Here is a 21,429-nt window from a genome sequence, read left to right as displayed (position 1 = left end):
GGCTACTGTACAGATAAAAGACCAGGGCTCTCATAAGGCCAGGCCTCTATACTCTGGATATTTAGTATCTCTGGAGGGCAAAGACACGACGGGATAGGAGGAGACGCTACAGGGGACCTTGGAACACGAGCGTCTTGCTTTTGTGATTGACCATTGACATGGTGATCACGTTGACCCAAAGAACCTACGCCTAGAGCGTATACTGTACATTACATTCAAGACAGGTTGCCACATCTGTTTACAATAGCAAAGCTATTATCAAGGAAATTGACTATATTTATCAGAGTACGTTCTTAACATTTAAACAGAGGACAAAATGGCCCCTGGGGGTCGGAGAAATGAGAACGTTTTCTGATAAAGGACTCCAAAGGACTCCAAAGGAACCATTGACTTGAACTCTGACCACATGCTGACTTGACTCCCTCTCAGAGTCTGTATTAGTCAACACATACAGGATGGCTTGAAGAAAAACGTTTTCTAACGTTTTTCTATTTTTTCCTAAATATTTACAACTCCTTTTCCAAGCTCTAAAGACTGATAACTCCTTTTAAATCATCTACCGGACAATGGGAAGACAAACAAATGACCTGCTAGCAGTGCAAAAAAAACACAATTTTATTTGTGAGGTAGTTGAACATTTTGAAAGATTAAAAGTATAAATATGAAAAGTTGTAGTGTGCAATGAGACTAATAATTAATGACCTGCTAGAGCTGGCCTGGAATCCATGTGCTCTGTAATGCTAAAATAAGGGGCTTGAATTATGTGTTTCTGGTGGAGGGGTTTAAACTGTAAACATATTTCCCCATCATTTTGGAACAAGAAAAACGTAATGCCTCCTGATGAATGCTGTTTTCTAATGGCCAAACTGCTTTGTGCATCTTTGACATCTATATGTTGGACAAGGTAACACACACAGACACACACAGACACAGACACAGACACACACACACACAAACAAAAAATATCACATATACCTTGAATGGGAAGTGAAAAGAATAATGAGGGGAGGTAAGCTCGCTAATACAGACAAACCCACTTCCACAGAGCCACTGACAAACATTTGAGAAAGAGAGCGATTGGAGCAGTTACCAGGTTCGCCTTTTCTGCCCATCCTTCCTCGTTTTCCCGGGGGGCCTGGATGGAAAGAGAGAAAAAGAGAGAAATAGTATTATACATAACATAGGTAGGTTATAATCTGTTTATCAATGAGGCTCCCATCCCTTATCTTCTGATATCTTAAAAATCACAATCATGCACTTTCTCAAAAGGTTACTGTTGAAGTCCTGGATTGGTCACAACCTTGTTCTTCAGACAATGGAAATGACATTCTACGAACAAAAATGAGCGGTTTCCCTGACCTATAACAAGGTTAAGCAATCCCAGACTAGTCCTAGAAATATGCTCTCTTCAAAGTTTATAATATGATTTAATACTTAACAGGACTGTCTGGCTTTTTATCTGACTGAAAAGCAGCCAGTACAGTTCCTTTATATTATGAGTTGGGGGACCAACTTCAATCAGCCCCAACTTCACACTGCTTAACAGACAGTTGACGCCCAGGGGAGGACCTGCTTACGGCTCCAATAGGAACCCTGCGTGGGAAGTCGCGTGTTTGGACAGACGACAAGATTCCTCCGCCGCTGAGCGTCAAGGGGGAGGGGCACCCGGGGAGGGGCACCCGCCGTGTCACTGCGGCCGGCTGGGCTGGGCTAGAGAGACTGGGGGTCGGAAAGGAAGGATCTAGACCAGGGGCTTTATCGCTATCAGACGCCCGGCGTGAGAAATATGGCCTGTCCGTTTCCCACTGCGGTCAGCCGGCCTTCGCCGTCCAATCTGGAGACATCCCCCCTGGGGGCGTCCAGCCTGAAGATAAGGATTCTGGGAAAAAGGCTATGACAGCATCCAAGATGCATTCCATTTCCTTTGAGGTGGACACACACTGATTCTGAAGCTTCTTCAGGTTATGAAAAACATCCAGGGAGATAGATAAGAGAGTGAATGAGTGTGTGCACAAGTGTTGAAGACTGAAAGACTGGTAGAGCGAAAACGGTAGTGAGAGAGAAAGATAGATAGATAAAGAGAGATAAAGAGAGAGCGAGACAGAGAGAAAGAGTTAGAGACACGCACAAGCCAGGTATAGTGGCACATATGTCTTTTTAAACCACTTTGGTAGCTGAATAGTTTGTTCGTTTTGACGCGCCTGTCCGAATAATACTCTTACGTATTTTCTATATTGCTATTGAAGTTAGCAGCAGGCTACTCACCACTCCAACTCCAAGGTGAACGGTACGTGGCAGTTGATTGATTTCCACATTTCTTGTCCAGTACAAGTCTTAATCCAAAGGAAAAATTATGTCCAAGACTATCCTGAACATAAAATCCTTGCTTCAAAGCTTTTATTTATCAACCGAATAACGGTCAAAAAACCTTTGGCTTCCAACTAATAACAGCTTCCTTTGTTCCCAAAAAAACTTTACAAAAAATGTTCTCATCATAAACAATGCTCATGTGCCATAACCAATTTAGTTTATATTATTTGTAATTAATAAGAAAATAATAATTCAATTAGGTTACATTCTAGCCTAATTGAATTATTGTTTTCTTATTAATTACAAATAATTAACATAAAATTACAAATAATTTTGATTATAACTATACACCAACTATTACCATAATAATGATATACAATGAATTTGGCTCTTGCACCAGGTATCATCAGGTGTGCCTAAGACCCAGCCCAACAGCCAACCCTTAAAATACAACCAAAGTCAGAATAGGATTAAGAGGATCAACAGAGAAGGATTTTTCTCCTGGAAAGGGTATCAATCCTATAATGAAAGCCATTGACTTCTCAATAATCCTACAGGTGGTTCTGGTTAGCTCGTTTTAATTTGTTGCGCTGCGAAAAAAGACGCCTTTGTGCTGAGTGTGAAAACAGTAAGGAAGGACTGCCTCCGTTTCAAATTCATGCCAGATCAGTTATGCTGATTTTCACATAGCAGAGCTGTTGTTAATAGACACAATGAAGGCGTAGCGTATACCTCAGACTGCCCTAGGCCTATTCTAGGCCTAGTTTATTACCTTAATTTAGCCCCTTAATACGTGAATTGAGTCAAATCTACTCATCCACATAGTGAGGTTGAATGGAGAATTGTACTCTGCTACGTCTGGTAGTTGAGCCCACAGAGATAAAACAGGAGACATCCCTTACATCACTACACTGTGAAAGCGATGTTGTTTTGTTTGTGAGCATCCACAAAGTTGAGGGATGGAATGATCATGCATTCTGTGCGGGCACTTTACATTTGACATTTAAAACACATTTTTGAGTACCTCCATTGTGTTGCCTTGATGTAAACTATTTTCTTCCAATCCATTTACCCCCGAAAAATATCTCTCATTATCTCTTTACATCTCGTAGTAATCACTCTTTTTAATAGCTCGCGTGGTGACTGATTGAACGCTGCTCTGTGAAGCAGATCATCAATGTGTCCACCACAGTCAAACCTGTCTTTCTTTTCCTCCAATTCCGGTTCTCAGCCAACCGCTGCATCTCTAAGTGTTTCGGATGAAACACAGGCCCGACGCCAAATACAACGTGAAAACTGCGAACGAACGTCAGCGCAATTAAGCGGCAACACAAACAGGCGTCCGTCTGTCCCATTCCTCCACCGATCCAGCGTGAGAAACGTTCTGCCGATTTGCTGTGGTATGTGAATATTAAACTGCACGTGGACTACAATGGATCACGCAGTGAGGTGAAATTGCTTTTCGTCCTTCTACTGTAACTGACAGCTCCAGGTGACCGTCGCTGGGAGTGTTGACACAGGGCCACGGTGTGGGGGAAATGTGATATTGTGTTATGACTAGAGAGAAGTGGTGGAGAGGAGGAGGATGTGACTTATTACACCTCCTTCCTAGAGGACATAGGGAGAGAGGGAGAGGAGGGAGGGAAGGGGGTTAAGCATGTCAAAAGGTTAAACTGCAGATGAAGTTGTCATTGCACGAACTGGAGAATATTATGACATGGATCTGGGATTTAGAGTGTGTGTGTGTGTGCTTCAGAGCGTGTGCGGTGTGGGTGATAGATTTTTGAACGACGTTGGAACCATTTCAATCAGAAGATCATAAAGATGTCGTTATCATGTTGAGCTCATATATGAAAATATTGTATAACCCTGTTCTAAGGTGTCAAGGTTTTTGCGTAGCTCAAGTCCTAAACCACCCAGTAATCCTCACTTTCCCCAAATCCTACACCCGCCCCCCGAGGCAATGTGGACCGGATTATTAAACGTTTGAAGAAAGGTGTACTACCCAAATACTTCCTTTCATAAATGATCTGTAGGTTCTTAATCAGGAACATTTTTCCTGCTGGCTTCACCAGAACAGCCTTTTTCAGTGTGTGTCTATAAGTTATTTTCACAAAGTAAACATGTTTAACCCTATTCAAGTAACTCGAAGGCTGTAAGAGGATTTTTTGAATTTCTCCTTCACGACAGGTATTGAATCACGTCGTATGGAGCGAGGTACAGTGCTGCTGTCAGTGTTCCTGTCACCGTCCCTTGTAGAAGTACATTTACATTTGGTAGACGCTCTTATCCAGAGCGACTTACAATAAGTACAGGGACATTACCCCCGAGGCAAGTAGGGTGAATCAATCCGGCAACCTTCTGATTACTAGCCCGACTACCTCACCGGTCAGCCATCTGACTCCCACAGTAGTCGTGTAGAGCGGTAGCCTTGCCAGGCCGTCCCCCTAACTCGCTGTGGACCAGATGGTCTCGCGGCAGAAACCTGGAGCGCGTCTCGCAGTCTTTCATGTCCCCCACTGCGGCTAACGCTACCCTAAACAACGGCTTTGGTTACTGGGGTTAGACCAATCCATTTCACCCGTTTGTTTTTGTTTTCCTTTCCAATTTCCAATGGAGGGACCTAAGAAAGGGGGCCCTCCAATCACATGCTGGCCCCGGCACATCCAGGAAGTCTGTCAGGACGTACTGTATGTTTTGTTGAGTGATGTGAATGATCGCATTAACCAAAGGCACTGTGGGTTTCAAAGCCTTACAGATTGACAAAATGCATTGTACATCATGTGTTTATTAACAAAGAGATAAATGTGAAAGCTGCTGTGCGCCTGCCATGAGTGTGTGTGTGTGTGTGTGTGTGTGTGTGTGTGTGTGTGTGTGTGTGTGTGTGTGTGTGTGTGTGTGTGTGTGTGTGTTTGTGCGCATAATATGAGTTCCCTGACTAGAAGCTAGAATACGTTTTTGTGCCGGTCTGTTTTCATTCAGACAGCAGGTCAGAGAAACAGTCTAGATAGTGATCAGATATGAAATATCTGCAAGGTGGAATTCTGTGTTTCTACTGAGTTGATCTTAAATTCCTGTTTCAACAAGGTGGATTCTCAGGGGATCTCTGGGTGCTGAAGCTGTTGTCTTAACCCCTAATTGCTGATCCTTTGACTTCAACAGAGATTAGGCTGATCAGCTAAACTACACTTAGAACATTTTCTGAAATCCTTAGATTGAACCAGTTTGATAAACATTATAGGAGGGAGACGGAGTGAAGACTATCATCAAAGATGGCCATCAAACAAGAATACCAAGGGATATGTGCAGGGCCGGCCCAAGGCATAAGCGAACTAACAGTTTATTGTATTATGTAAAAATATATATATTCTTTTTTTTTTATCGGCAACAATAAACGACGCAGAGGGGCCCCCAAATCAATTTTGCTTAAGGCCCCATAAAGGTTTGGGCTGGCCTTGGATATGTGTGTCAGAGAGTACAGCACAGTAGCAGATGTTCTCCTCAATACAGAGATTCAGTTGATTTGGAAAACTACATCTATAACACATGCTCTACAATCCTAACATTAAATAATTACTTACTAGTAATAAACATGATGATTGGGAAAGGGATTGGCAGACTCAATAAAAGAATACCAAAAGTCAAAGTCATGTGAAATGCACAGCCAGGGCATCCGTAGACCTGAGTGGGCCAGAATCTACTAGAACCTCCTACTATCAAGCAGGCCAGTGCTGAATGACGGACCTACCTGACCTATCTGCTCTGGGTCCCCTCTGGGGTCCACTGGGACTGACACTGCCCCCCCCCCCCCACACACACACACACACACACACACACACTTTGGTAGGAGGAAGTATCAATATCACACTTTGTGCCTGAGGGGGAAAAAGTTGGTTTGAGACATGGTGAACCACCCTTGTTATGAAAGGAGGACAAAGGGCCGGGAATGTGTGTGTGTGTGTGTGTGTGAGTGTATGGGGTAAAATGCTAAGCATATAAGGGATTTACTCTGTAACTAAGAGCAGACATATGTTTTCCTCCTTGGTAGTTTTCCTGGACAATAAAATGGGTCCTGTGAGAGTGGAGGTGGGTTCCTGCTTCAGGTTTGGTCTGACGCACCCCAGTGTCTTGACACGGTCTGAGGGAGATCGAGTAGAATCAACCATGACTTCAGAAGGGATTCAAACCACGGTTCTCTTCCCCGTAAAAAAAAAGAAGACTAAATGTAAATGACTAAATGTAAAAGCCAAAGTGTGCCCAAAAGGGGCCAGGGAAGAACGAATCACTGACCAAGGGAGGGTCATTGTCACCAAACCACTTCTACAGCATAATCCCAGGGCATGGATAATCTGCAGTCAGTATACTGAAAGAGTAGTTTACACTGACTGGTGTAACATATAGATGAATATTTTCTAACTTTGTATCATTAATTTCAATTTAGTGTATGTCTGTGTATTGTTGTCTTTAGATTGGATATTCTTTTGTACCAAGCCTTGTCCAAGACAATAGAACATCTGGTCGATCTTAGGCTCTGGATAAGAGCGTCTGCTAAAATGACTAAATGACTAAATGTAGGCTTTATAAACTTCCTTCAGAATCCAAATCTGCCTGGCAGTGGCTGGACAAAGCAGCACAGTGAAACAGGCTAGGATGCCTTCATGTTTATAACCTAAAGGATCAGACATCTGAGAATTAATGGTGCTCAAACATAACGTGACTCGCCAGTGGGTTTGTTAAACACATCCATCTGGGAAGTCTTCCTTGGAACCTGTTTGGAAAAGGGCAGGCACTTTCAAAAATACTTGGCAGGTGATTGGATAAACCATCTGTCTGTCTTCGCCCGTCACAGGCTAACTTCAACCACACCTGCGGCTGCCAGTAGTTCCTCATAGGATGCTGATTGGTCCGAACCACTGTGGTTCGGACACAAACGAATAACCTAGTAAACTTGATTCTCATGCGGTCGTGATCTCGTGAATCCAGCTGTCTTGCCAGGTTAGCTCCAACAAGCATGCACTAGTGAGCTGTGGGAGAAGAAGTAAGACTACGCTCATGGGGCTGACAGGCCAGAATATTCCTTGTTCTTGACAGCGTCATGTAAAGAGTGTGCTTTGTTTCCTTATCGATGGGCACTGTCAGCTCCACAACCACGCGCCAGCCCTACGGGTGACGTCGACATCAGCAGAACGATGGAAGGCTGCGAGATGAGAAGAGGGCTCTCGGTGAGGTTTACTCAGAGAGACACTGATAGAATGAGAACAGATGGGACCCATTTTCTCCAGTCACACAGGATCAGAACGGTCCGGTCCTATTCAGTCGTTTTCTAGAGCTCTAGACTGCCTGGTTAGCCTCTGGCATGGACAACAGAAAGTTCTACTGAAAGTTTGGTTTGCTGGATTGTCAAAACAACCAGTTGGGGTTCCAGGTCATGCAGAGAGAGAGAGTATGTTACCCCACACACATTGAACAAACACCACCATGATAGTTCGACATAGATTTGTTGACGTTTAAAACTCTATTAATGTAGATGAATAATACCCTGGGTCAAGGTGGTTGGGGACCTCTGTCTTCTTGACCCGATGACTAAGTCGACACTGACGCGCAGATGGTAACGGTGAGTGTTTCCACACCTTATCTATCATCTTTGGAGAAGATCGGCAAACGCAAACCAGACCACTACGATTGATGAATGCACACGTGTGTGCATGCGAACGGACGTACAGAACACGGAGACAGGGTCAGCGAAGACAGGTCCTAATAACGCGTGTCGTGTTGAAGGATGGGAACAGCGCTTTAGGTAGGCGGTAAGCAGGCAGGGGCAGTCTGTCATCTGTGAGAGATTCTGTTGAAAAGCCTGAAAAGACACCTGGGCAGACACAAAGTGCAAGGGTTTCGGAGTTCCCATCCTCTCCGCTTGTCAAACCTGAGTGCCAGAGAGAGTAATCCCCTTCTGACCGCTGGGTGTATTTATCTGTCTCAATTGACCTTTCACCCCTCACGCCAGCAAGAGTGAAACCTCCCATCTGACCCACTCGACAGAAGATCGCGCCCTGCCCTCCGTCAAGGACAATGGTCCGCTGAAGTCTCTAGCGTCCATCGAAACAATGTCATTGGTTCCATGTGGGTTTTGCCAGTGTAGACGGGACAGTTTCCGGAATTTTCTGTGGGAAACCAACACGGTGATACGCTGTATGCAAGTGAGAGACACTTGGCAGATTATCAGCTCAAACAAACCGCTAAACGACATTTGGTCTGGTCTCAATTGAATTCAAATGCGGGACACAAAGTGATTTGGCCTTGTTCTTATTTGCGCAAGGGTTTTTGAAGTCGTTTAATGAATGAAACCTGTTGGGGAGAATACTCTGTGTGGTTGGTCCAGGCAAAATTAAAGGAAGCAGAAAAGGAAAGAGGGAAAAAGAAAGAGACCGAAAGACAGAAATATAGAGAGGTAGGGAGAGAAACATGGGCCCAACCACTTCCTGGGTCCTGGGTCTTGTTAGGGTGTTACTGGGTGGCATCGGGCCAATCCTAGGGCTGGGTCCTCGCTGATCTGAAGCATGTGTGTGTGTGTGTGTGTGTCTGTGTGTGTATGTGTGAAAGTTTGCATGTTTCATTCAACAATATTGTAAAATAGTGGAGAAACATGAGATTGGAAAACAAACTATGATCAACATCCTAGTAGATTACTGATCTGGATGCCATCTTGGTGCTCTCTGATTTATCTCTGTAGGGCCCTCCTGCCCCCCTGTACACACACAAACACACACACATACACACTTTTAACACTCGATTGCCCCTACCAGACTTTCCCAAATACGTTGTATGTCTCTCATCAACTCCAGCTCTCCTGGTGAATGTCCCTGCTAGACCTCATATATTCTTCTCCATATTGTCTGTCAAACTGTGTTTCAACTTGACTGCTCTATGTCAGCTCTACCTTGTCTGACCTCCCACCTCTCTTTCTGTTCTCACCTCTCCCCGTCTTTTTATACGACTCATACAGCCAATGACTCTGTCTCCACTCCGCGTTTCACAACAATCATTGTCCTTTCTGGACAATGTTTGCTTGGTACCAAAAAGCAATGGTGTTTTGCGAGAACAGGCTGTTAGCCAGCGGCATCCTGTTCCTATTTTGGCACGGTCGTGTTTCGACACATATCGGGGGGACACCCAAAGCCCTTGGGGAACGCCGCCATCGTGGCACAACGACGAGGCTCACTCGAGGCGTGATTAACGGCGCTCGGATGACGGCCGTGTCAAAACACATCAGTCGGGGCGGGGGGGGGGGTGGGGGCGGGGGGGGGGGGGGATTGAGAGGAGCTGATCTCGTTGTGTGCTGCATGCTGACACGTTTATGGGTTTACACGAGCCTACTGGCATGCTAACGCCACAAAAGTTACCGTTTGTTTAGCTCCATTGCTGTTTACGGAGATTGCCTCGCAGCTGCTTAGCTCGGGGGATCCTCAAAGAGTTTTACACATTTGTGATTGATGCGGTCTGATGCTTGCGGTGGAACAGGTCAGAAAGACGGGTCGTAAATCAGCCCGCGCTAATGCAGACAAACAGTCTACATGTGTTGCATCTCAGCGTCTGCTGATATACGGCAGATAGGTTATCCCACACACTCACACACATACACACACCCTCCCACTCCCACACACGCACAAGAATTCCCAGGAGGAGTGTGTGTGGGGTGTCCTGGAGAGGTGAAGGTTGGAGACAGCGAGGATCGGGTCGCAGAGGCGTGTCGTGTTGACGGGGTCAATGAGAGGTTGGGACCAAAACGGTCGTGTTTGGCGAGTCCACGACAATTAGCTTTGATCCGACAGATTCACCTGGCAGTCTGACGCTTGGGGTCCCTGAGCGAGTGCGCACGTACCACGCACTCACAAACACACACGGAGGCGAGGAGAGACATGCGCGAGCCGGATCAAACTCAGTCCCAAACCACGCGTCCTCTCGCTAAGGGTCCAGGGTCAAGTTCACGGCAATTTGACAACGTCGGCTGTCACCCTTGACACGACACACACACACACACGCTATGTACACTTACTCCCTTGTTGAGGGTAACTCCTCAGTGAGTGTTCGACTTCTGATCCTGTGTCTCCTCTTCCTCAAACTCCTGACACTTACGGATCCTATCTTCAGATATGTGCGAGTGCGACCCACCAGCAACCAGCGCCAAACACAAACAACGAAGCCCAGATTAGAACAATCTGTTTGTGCCGGAGACCTCTGATTTGTCCCACAATGCTGACAATGTTCAAACTGAAGGAGGGAGAGAGGGTTGGAGCTAAGTGAAGTGCAGGCCACATATGGGCTTGGTTAGCTGTTGGGTTAGCTCACTACCTCTCCATCTCTCTCGCTCTTGCCTGGTAGGAACAGGATGGTTGGTGTTAGTGTTTGCTCTGCTTCGGTTCTCCTGAGAACACGCTAGAAGCTTCTTCTGAGGTCGCTGCGGCTGTGAGGCCCGTACATGCCGTACAGACAGATTAGAGTATGTTCTCAACCTCTCGATCTCTCCACCTCCTCTCTTTCGCTTTCAAACGCTTTCTTCTCGTCTCCTCCTGTCACATCTGCAGGTTGAGAGAAATGGAGAAGCGTGCCGCAAAAGACCTGGGCTTTGAGAGTGAGGTGGCGGGTGAAGGTTATGGTGAGGAGAGTGAGACAGGCGGCGGGCTGGCATATCGGTGAACAGACAGACATGCAGACAGATGGGCAGGGACAGTCACAGACAGGCGGCAGCCCAACAGGCACAATGTTATTCTTAATTGAATCCAACGAAGACATGAATCCACTAATAGAACACTGCAGAACAGGATATGAAAAATGGAGTTCAAGTCCACATTCAAATGTGTCGTCGGTTTGGATCGAGAGAGCAAATGATGTCTTTGGCTTCCAGTGGAATCGCAATTATTACATGTCAGCGTTTTGTGATGCTGTACGTATGTTGCCAGTGTTTGGGCGACCTACTATGAGACCACCATCAAGATGACTAAGTGTTGTGGTGGAGCAATACCACCACAACCTCCAGCAGCAAGACAAATAAACACCAGCATGCAGAGCAATAACAACAGTAAGGACACACACAAACACACAACCCCCCCCCCAGCAAACAGCAACTTTTACACCAAACAGACCCTAACAATGGCAACACACCACCCTCCTCAGCTCCCCCCTCCCCCAGGCCATTACAATCCTATCAGACAAGGAGGAAATGCTTGGTCGAACCTCCCCCCTTTACCAGTTAGCCTAGCCGCACCACTCCTCTAATCGGCTGGGCCGCATCTGTGGCGCTCTAATGCGCGACAATGCTCTGCAGCTGTATGCACGGCGGAGGGCGGTAATGACGCCACATCGTCTAATCTCCCTCTGTTCGCTTTGTGTTTAGGAGCTGTGAATATAAACACTCGTTAATCATGCGTTCGGGATGTGCGAGGGGAGTGCGGGCATAAAAGGGGAGCTCTGCATTTCATCACCCAGCTCTACATTTACGCTGCACGTGCGAGCGTCTGGATAGGATTTCTGTTATTCGCTGCTATCGTACTCCTAATTATTTGGCCTCCGTTTATCTCAACGTTTTCATATTTAAAAGCACTTTAGACAGAAACCTAATGCATGCAAGTCAAATAAACATTCTTTTTTTTTTTTTTTTTTACAGACAATCCTTTGAATCAGAATACTGGGGTGAATTACAGGGAAATTAGACGGGAACAAATGCCCCTAGGTACGTTTATGGTGTATTGCTTTAATCACATGCTCTTTAGCCTTTCTCCAGAAGAGCTATAGAAATGGCCAGCCATGGCTCCTTAGCTGTGGCTAATTTCATTGGCCCGTGCAAGGGTCCAAACACACACCCCCGAGGCACTCCACAATCCAATAAAGCGCTTCATGATATTTTAACCACAAACATTAGGCCAATCAAAAGCAGGTGTTGCTTTGCTGACCGCTCCATCTCCAGTTATTCTTAACATTATGACGCCAGAGGCTGTGTGTGTGTGTGTGCGCACGTGTGTGTGTCCCTCAAAACATGAAAACGTTCATATTAAAAGTGAAAACCACCATACAGTACCCAGAGTGGAAAGTTTTACATTTGAGTTCGGAGGTCAAGAATGATTATGCTTGAGGAGAAAAAGCCGATTCATTTTTTTATTGCAGCATTGCTACAATAAATACACTTTTGGAGGATTCCAAGAAGTTATTGTCGAAAAAAAAAAGCAGAGAAGTATTTAAAACATGCAGAAACACTGTAGAAACTGTCATGGCTGCTTCTAATGGACAGCAGGTGCTTGTGTCTTAAACATGTGCAGCTCTGAAAGCCCCACACCCCCAAACACTCATAGTCAGGAAACGGGAAACAAATAAGCTTTTAAAAGAACTCCTAATGGCATGGTACTTTCTGTGGCCTTATTTAAAGCCATAACTGCTACTAAATGGTAAATTGGCTTTGTTTAATTGCGACCAGTTAACGTTTCCTCTGAGATGAAAGCGCCCAAGTATGTGGGTAACTGGAAAGGGCTTGTTGACAGTGTGCTGACAGAGAGAGGCACAGACACAGACGTTCACCCGCGTAGACGCAATCGAGGCCATGCATTCGCAGGGACGTCCAGTATGTACAGTATGTGCAGATCCATACTAGGGGCAACGTCCCGTCCCATCCCGTCCCCCCCCCGTCACACCCATGCTCTGTAATGACACGGCACATCTGACTGCGCCGCGGTCACCGCCTCCGGTGACGGCGGTGAACGCGAGCAGACGAGACGTCTGTCCGGGGCGCGGGGAACATTCCGGACATTCTGCCGAGGCCGGCGACGCAGTCCTCCAATCTGCTCCGCCGCTCCCCCCCACCCCCCTGCGTCCCGACCTGAAGCCGTCCCTGGGAAGAATGAAGGAGGGATCCGGGATAGCAAGCCCTGCCCTGCCCTCCATCCTCACCCCACAACCCAGGAAGGTGTCCCCGGTCCTCCAGTCTGTTGAATGCTGGAGACACCTGAGAGATGCAGTGGGGACCGTCATCATAAAGGGACTATCGGCCATAACCGTCTCTAGTAAACGCAACCATCTCCTGCGAACATCATTAATCGGAATAACATCCCTATTTGAGATAGTGAGGTTGGTAGATGGGGAATGGCTAGGCCGTGGGAAGACAAGATACAGTCATGACTGTCCACTATGCAGGCTCTTTAGTATACTGGTCCTCACACACACACACAAACACACGCATCTGTGACTCCGCTCTAAAGGGGTGCGAATTCCAACGACACCATACGGTCTATGACAGAGTTCCTGGTCTAACTGTCGCCCCTCTCCTGTCACCACCTGTTCCTTTGAGTGTCAGAGGCTATATAGGGCTTAACACAGCACGCAAGAATGTCTTCTATAACCTACTACACACAGCTGGCTCACACACATACACACACACATACAGTACATCTGGGACTCAACTCCAGAGGGGCGATAATCCTAACTATTTCACACGCATGTGCGCACACACACAGACACACACCGTCTATGCCATGACTTGACTCCATGGAGGTGAGAATTCAGTGTAAATCCCCCTTGCCATGCACACACATTCACGCAGTCACACATGATCACACATAGGCACATCGTCAACGAGTCTAGCAGGGTGACCATTTTACCACGGTCACGCCAGGTCAGGAATGTCCTCATAAGTCATATTGCCGACCCCAGACCCTTCAGTCATGTGACAGTGGGGAAGTCACAAAACCCAACCACAAACAAAGATGGGGTCTCCAAACTGACAGAGGTAGGGTGGTATTGTATGTGAAAATCCAAATCTGTTCAGTTATTTTATTAGCCCGTTAAAAGACAACAGACCACACACAACCTACTCAGTACTCAGACCCGACCTCTTCTCCCTCCGAGGGCTAGATTATTATGGGCTGCTTTATGAGGTCACCTGGGTGACAAAGACAGGGAGGTGTTATCCCCATGACCAAGGGGGAAAGTTAACAAAGGTCGCAGGTCACGCACACACAGGAAGGATCCGGTTTTACACTTAGTTTGCTGGATGGGTTTACGGCATTCAGAGTTTCTAATGGAAGATCAGTCCTAGGGTGTCCCAGCCACCTGTTTGGTAGAGCCAGATGGAGCTGCACATTAGTACTGCTTCCTTTTCCTTGGGCTTCAAATGGATCATCTGTAAAACCCTCTATCCAAAGACATCAACGATCATTTTGAGCGGCAATGCCGTAGCGATCGAGAAGGTCGACGACGATGGCTACCGTGAAGACTGACAGACCGCAAGTTCGAGTTCTTAGGGTTGGACACGCGCGTCAGCCGGTGACAAAATCGTCTGGGGTGAAGAGCGCGGGGGCAGAAGTACTTACTGTCCAGCTAAAAGGTCAGCGCGTGGACTGGATCCTTCACCGGGGCGCTTCGACACGGCCCTGACTAACTCAGCCCATAAAGCCAATGACCAGGCACCATGCTGGGATGATGAGAAACGCAGCCCGAGATCACACCAGGCGTCAGGTAGCGCCCGGAAACATTTTTAAAGGGCCGAAACTACAAGTGTCATCTGTGTGAAGGTATCGTGCAAATGTCGAATTTTCATCATGTGAGGATTTGGTCCAAATCCATTTACCGCGCCCTGCGCTGCAAATTCAATGCTGACGTGGTTTGGTGGCTGATGAGAGGGAAAAAAACGATGACGCAGAAGCGCATGTAGAATCCCATCGCAGCTGTGCTTCCAGTTCAGACGACTTTTATTCACAGTGACGAGGACGCGTGGATGTGTCGGATCCACTTGCGCATGACAGAGGACAAATCTGTCGAGAGTCGGGTCCCGTTCTAGAGCGTTCTACACAGCTGCGCTGCTGTTGATCCACTTGATTCTGTCAACTCTAACTCGCCCACGACACTGTCCCGAGGAGCTGCGTGCAAAAAGGTTTGACGGAAAACCTGCTTCGACGAGTAGAGGGGGGTTGGGAAGGGAGGGGGAGCAGAAGGAGAGAAAAGAGAGGGTGAAAAACTCAATTTGAAGTTGAAGGATCAACAGGGGCAAAACAAACAACAGACAAATCACATCTGCTCATCCGTATCAGACGAGGGAGGGATGGGCACGTGTGTTTATTGTGCGGATTGACTGTATGTATGTGCAGACACACTGTGTGTGTGTGTGTGGATTGTGTGTGTGTCTGTGCTGTGTGTGTGTGTGTGCGGCTGAGTGTGTGTATGTGCAGATAGAGTGTGCGTGTGTGTACCGTGCCTCTCTCAGGTTGGCAGCTCCGTCAGCGAGGTCATTATGTAACACACACCTAGCCTAGCTCCGCGTCGAGAAGATGACTCGAGAGTAAACACCAGAGACAAAACGTCCTCGTCAAGCGTTCACAGTCAACACCACCTGCGTGTGACGAGCCTTTATGAACAACAGTGGGTGTTGGAGTTAGGGCGTGCACGACATTCTGGTGCATATCTCCGTGTGTGTGTGCGTGTGTGCTTGCGCGCGCGCGTGATAGAAAAGCAAGTAAATATGTGCGCAGGCGAGCGAAGAGGCCCTTCAATGGAGTTACGGAGCGGGAAGAAGGGGGATTACTGCCCAACCACTGTATCTCCCAATCACAGCCGACAACAGTAGGGCTCATTAGCAGATTGTCATCAGGGAACCAGCGCTGCACGCAAAGCAGGCTCAACAGTCCACACTCGGCAGTCTGATTCACTTCTAGGCTGCGCCAGAATCGACAAAAACAACAAACAAGCTGGATATCAGTGGGACTGCTTCTTCTTTCCAGCTGAACAAATGTTCAGTTCATATAATAGGCTAGGTCCAGAAACTGGATGAAGTTTCCCAACATTAGCGTTTGTAACATGTGACGTGATAGTATTATCCATGTTATGATTTGATGGTGTGCAGCCATGTAGGCTACTTCTGTTGTGACAAGGAAGTTCAGATCAGCATGCCCTTTTCTAGAACATTCCCTGCAAAACATTTACAGTTCAACCAATACATGGACCTAATACCAGAGTCAACGATCCACTTCCCCCCAGTCCTCAGGGGACACACACGACCTTGATATGGAAGTATGTGAGAAAGCACACACACAAACACACGCACACACACAGGGTGAATGCAGTCCTGGCTTCTCTGGCTCACTGGAGTTACTGGAGAGATCGGCTATTAAGATTGGCTCTGGCTGTGAAAACAGGGTCAGGTCAGCTACCTTCTCTCTGTCTCTCTCAAACACACACATACACACACACACACAATCACATCCCAGCACGTATGCACACACACACATCTACAATAACAAACTCAACCCTAAACAGGGTTGATGTGGGTCAAATGCCAGTTAACTTCTTTTCCCCCTCAAATACTTTAAATACTTCCCTGTCTGGAGAATCAGAATGTAGCCAGAACCGGTACCAAATCAAGCCTGAGCTACGAAGACGTCTAGCAATTGTTACCACACTCCAAATACCAAGTTTTACAACATCAGATTTCTACAGGGTGTGTGTATGTGTGTGTGTATGTGTGTGTGTGTGTGTGTGTGGGGGGGGTGTAAGGAGGCTGATTTGGTGCTGGGCGTTGGGATTAGGGCGAGAACAAGATCCCCTAGCCTGAAAACGAGACTCCCTTTAAGACAAACGGGGCGTGGAAGATCCAACCCAGTCTCAGTCTGTCGTCAGTCGGTGAATAGCTGTCAAGGGGTTATGCGACACTTAAAAGAAAGGTGAGGGCGCTGAGGGTGTGAGCGTTCGCTAAGGGGTCTTGTTTGACTCGTTCAAATGCACGCCCTCACACACACACACACACACGCCCATAGATCAGAGAACACAGGGATACCATCCCCAAATGACCCTAAGACTCGGTCTGGGTGATATTTTTGTTGAGCGGGACAGGAGGAGTGTCTGTGTTGACGGACGAGAACAAGAACAGATGATTTTCAAAAGGGGAGCACCGCCGCAGACATAATAGAGAGATGCAGCATGCAAGCGCGGACACACAGGCAGAACACAAATACACACGCCGCTTAAGGCCAAAAACACCGTCTTCAAGAAAAAAGCCTGTTGAAGAAAGTTGTGAAGAGTTGTTTCAGTCGAGCGACGGCACAACGGTAGAAACATCCACGCATCAGCGGCGATCGAGGGTGGTGCGTTGTGAGAAGCCCTCCCTCTCTCTCCCTCTCTCTCTCTCTCTCTCTCTCTCTCTCTCTATCTCTCTCTCTCCTTCTCTCCCTCTCTCTATCTCTCTCTCTCTCTCTCTCTCTTCTTTCCCTCTCTCTCGCTCTCTCTCTCTCTCTCTCTCTCTCTCTCTCCTTCTCTCTATCTCTCTCTCTCTCTCTCTCTCTCTCTCTCTCTCTCTCTCTCTCTCTCTCTCTCTCTCTCTCTCTCTCTCTCTCTCTCTCTCTCTCTCTCCCTCTCTATCACTCCAATCACCTCAGATTCTGGGTAATTAAACTCAACATTCCATAATGGTTTCCATACCACCGCTTCCATCTCAGGAGTTAAGAGGCCTGACGTTTATTCACTGGGATTGTGAAATGCCGATACAGGAGAGAGGGGTGGGAGGGGAAGAGTGAGAGGCGGGGAGGTGAGAAGTGAAGATGCGAAGTGTGGCGAAGAAAGCCAAGGTGTGCAGAGGAAGAGGCTAGCAACGGAGGGTAGAGCAGAGTGGAAGGAGAAGAGATGAGGAGAGGGAGAGGACAGAGGAGAGACAAAGGAGAGGAGAGGGAGAGGAGAGAAAGGAGGGGAGATGAGAGGAGAGAGAGAAGAAGAGAGAGAGAGAGGAGTGAGAGGAGAGACTTTTTACAGCAAAGCTGAACACCAGCCAACATGCCCTCCCACAGGCCCAAGGACAGATGCTTCCAATAAATGGCATTTCAGGACCAAACTTTCATTGTTGCTTTTTAGCTCATATTTTGGACCAAATATGTACAGACTGGTTATTCAAATAAACATTTGGACCCCTGTCTCCAATCTCAACCACAAAGTTCAGCACAAAAAGCAGACGTACTGTAGATTTGCCTAAACCTGTAGTTGTATTCAATGAGACTAAAAATACCAAAGTTGATCTTTCTTTCTCCTAAAGAACATTGTTCAGTTGCTCTATCATTTTGCATTACTTTCTCCCCTCCCTGCTATCTATGTTGTCATTCCTTCTAGAATACTTTATTCATAGGATTTGAGCTTCACTTTTTGGGGTCAAATGCATGCGGTGTTAACACACACACAAACACACCCACACACACACAACTCTCCAGCTTGTCTGCTCTGGCCATCTCTACAGCTCACAGGACACACACCACTAAACACGTTAACATCCGTCCCATGAAGCCTTGAGGCAGGTCCCACAGCTTACATGCTGCCAAACGTCTCTCTGTCTCTCTCCACCTTCGCCTTCTCTCTCTTTCAGATTCTCTTTCTTCCTCCCCTTCCCTCCCTACCCCCAGAAGGTGATATCAAGCTCCAGCTATGAAATACAAGAGGCCCGAGAGAGCATGTTGCGCGACATGGGAAGGGTTTCAAGTCATTTCAGGGCCTGTGTGGCTGCGGGCTTTGAAGAGCCAAACACAGCCAGATGAAGGATACCTGACCCCTGGTCTAGACATGAGATGTACTATTGGAGCATGCCAGACGTGTTTATAAGACCCTGACTGTGGTCCACTTGCATTGCTCATACAGTGTTCACTGTTCACACGTGAGCCGATATTCAATGATTTGGACAGCGTTTTCTCCAGCAGCCCCAATGTATTTTCATCGTAAACATGGCGGAGCCAGGAAAAAAGGCGGATTCTGGAAAGTTCAACAGTTACAGAAGTGATCTATTGTGACACATTGGCTTAGGCATTTAGTACACTAAAACATGATGTTTTCTTAAGGCTAGAAACCGGAAACTACCCTTAAATACACTTGAGGGTCAGCCTGCTGCCAGTGAGTACCGATGGAGCATTAAACTCCATTACTCAACACTACACGACACAGACCCAAAACACTTCTTTTTTTTTTACCCAGAGTGGGTTCATCTATTTACTGCGCCACAGAAGGCTGTCGGTGCCCCAAAAAAGCAAGTATCAGAGGAGGCCAATCTGGTCACACCCCCCTGGAGCACTCTGCTCTATTGAAACCCTCCTTATGTCTCTTTGACTAGGCACAATGGAGATGCTTGAGCTGAGACAAGCTAAGTCCCAGGGCTCCTTGGGGGTGAATGGCTTCATAAATCCCAGGGTGGAGACCAGAGAGATTGGCCCGGGGACCACCTGCATCGCTGGGAGGGACTGGCGTGTGAGGAGCAGAGGCTGCATTACAAAGCTTTCCTTCCTACAAACAGCTTAAAGGGATATCGCCAGAAATAGAAGTTATTTGGCTGGAGGAAGTCAATGTGATTTTGGTTGTTTGAGCCTTTACGTAGGAATGTAGTGTACGTGGTGATGCAGGGCAAGAGCCCTCTTAAGAAACAGCTGTCATTAACAAGTAGATTGCAGGGCCTTTGGGTGTGTGCCGCAGGGGCTTATGAATAAGGTTTGTTATCGTTATTAGATCATGTTCCGGGCTCTTCTATCATGTTTTGGGGGTTTGGAGGCTCATATGGACTGAGTCTAACACTCCTGAATTTCCCTAGGCAATTCACCAATCCCTGTTCCAGAACTTTTAGAAGAACCCTGAAAAGGTTCAATAACTTCTCTGGTTCAGATCCATCTTCTGGCTCAGGAACCCCAGGAAATAAAACCATCATCTCCGACGATCAGCAAACGTGGCCATGAATTTATTCACCGCCCCCCAACCACCAGCAGCGTGAAAGGTGGAAGACCAGATGCGCTCAAGGGGAAGTGAGGTAGCACCGGACCAAAACACAGGGGTGAGCTGTGTCACTGTGGGCTCATGCGTATAGCGCATGGCTAAATGCATGACAGCAGCCCAGGGCACGTCCACGCAGTAACTCTGCCTCACACTGCTTCTCTCTGACATAAAATACCAAATGCCGCTAAAACAAGAGTGAAAACATGAGAGCGTATATGAAAGTGTACCAATTCAGACATGGTTCAACGCACGCCCGTCTGCTCCGTTTTCGTTCAGAAGGAGGTTGTAAATCGGAATGTTCTACGTTCGAGGTTGCACAATAAATCCATTCTGTCAAGCAGCAGTCTCCGTGGATGTGAGAGACCACATTTTGGAGTCTTTATAACTTCCACATGTGGGATATGAGAGGCATTTTTTCGTTCTTTCTTTTTTTGCTGCATCAACTGTATAAACAGCGTTGTGCCTCTGGGCCAGAGTGGACCTCGGTGTCACTCAGTCCAGGTTGCTATTGCTTCTACTAGTCTCCACACAAACACACAAGCTCTTATCATGCACAGCAGGGACGGATCAAGACATTTTCACCTGGAGTGGTAGGAGGTAGTTGTAGGCTGGCATGAAGGCATGGAGGAACAGTCTGACCCGACGCCACCATAAATTATAATCATATTGTAGTTTCAATAATGCTAATAATAATACTACTAACATTATTGAATACAATTTACTATAATATTGCTTTTTTGCCACTTCCACACCTTGGTTCCACCAGTGACGCACAGTATTCATCTGGTGCATTCTATTCTGTATATTATATAAACACTTTTAACATTTTATCAGCATCCATGAAGGTGGTGCCAACAGTCAGAGTAGAGGAGAGATTTACCTGGGGGACAGGTGCACTCTGGAACAACTTCCCTGGCCAGGCGAAGTTTAGGAAGCAGTAGATTCAGCCTCTGGGAGAGGATAAAGGTGGGAAAGGCATCAGTGTGCGATGTGGATGATTAAATGGCATTTCGTTATCAATTATATCATTAAAGATTTATTACGAATCAGTTGACAAGAGAAGACAGTCAACACGAACCATCTCCAAACGAATGATTTATCTGCGTGAAGCACTTTCTGTTCCACATTGGTGTGAAAATCGTGCTCCTCAATATTTGATATCACTGTGTCTCTATTAAGAAGACATGCATGTGTCCCCGCGCATTTAGACATGAATAAAACATTACCTCTTGCACAAGCTTTTCAATCATAACTTGAAGATTAGGTACAGTCCCGTTCTCATCCAGCACAGTAACGTCGGGATGCTGCGGAGCAGTTTTCTCAGTTTCCAGCTTGAGCACTCTGTATTCCAGGTGA

At 46.9% G+C, this 21,429-nt stretch overlaps 1 long non-coding RNA gene across 1 annotated transcript; it reads right to left on the bottom strand.

Moving 5' to 3' along the window:
- Nucleotides 1–1,096: 1,096 nt before the first annotated feature.
- On the bottom strand, nt 1,097–21,068 carry LOC146288415 (uncharacterized). Its single transcript, XR_014755096.1, has 3 exons — nt 20,954–21,068; nt 20,656–20,707; nt 1,097–1,135 (listed from the first exon to the last, which is right to left on the bottom strand). It is a non-coding gene; the product is annotated as an uncharacterized LOC146288415 (long non-coding RNA).
- Nucleotides 21,069–21,429: the final 361 nt, after the last annotated feature.

Source organism: Hypomesus nipponensis, chromosome 5, assembly GCF_054491055.1.
Source record: "Hypomesus nipponensis isolate SF chromosome 5, ASM5449105v1, whole genome shotgun sequence".
In the NCBI taxonomy this organism is placed as follows: domain Eukaryota; kingdom Metazoa; phylum Chordata; class Actinopteri; order Osmeriformes; family Osmeridae; genus Hypomesus; species Hypomesus nipponensis.
Note: the sequence above shows the minus strand (reverse complement) of the source record. Positions and strands in the feature narration are given on the sequence as shown.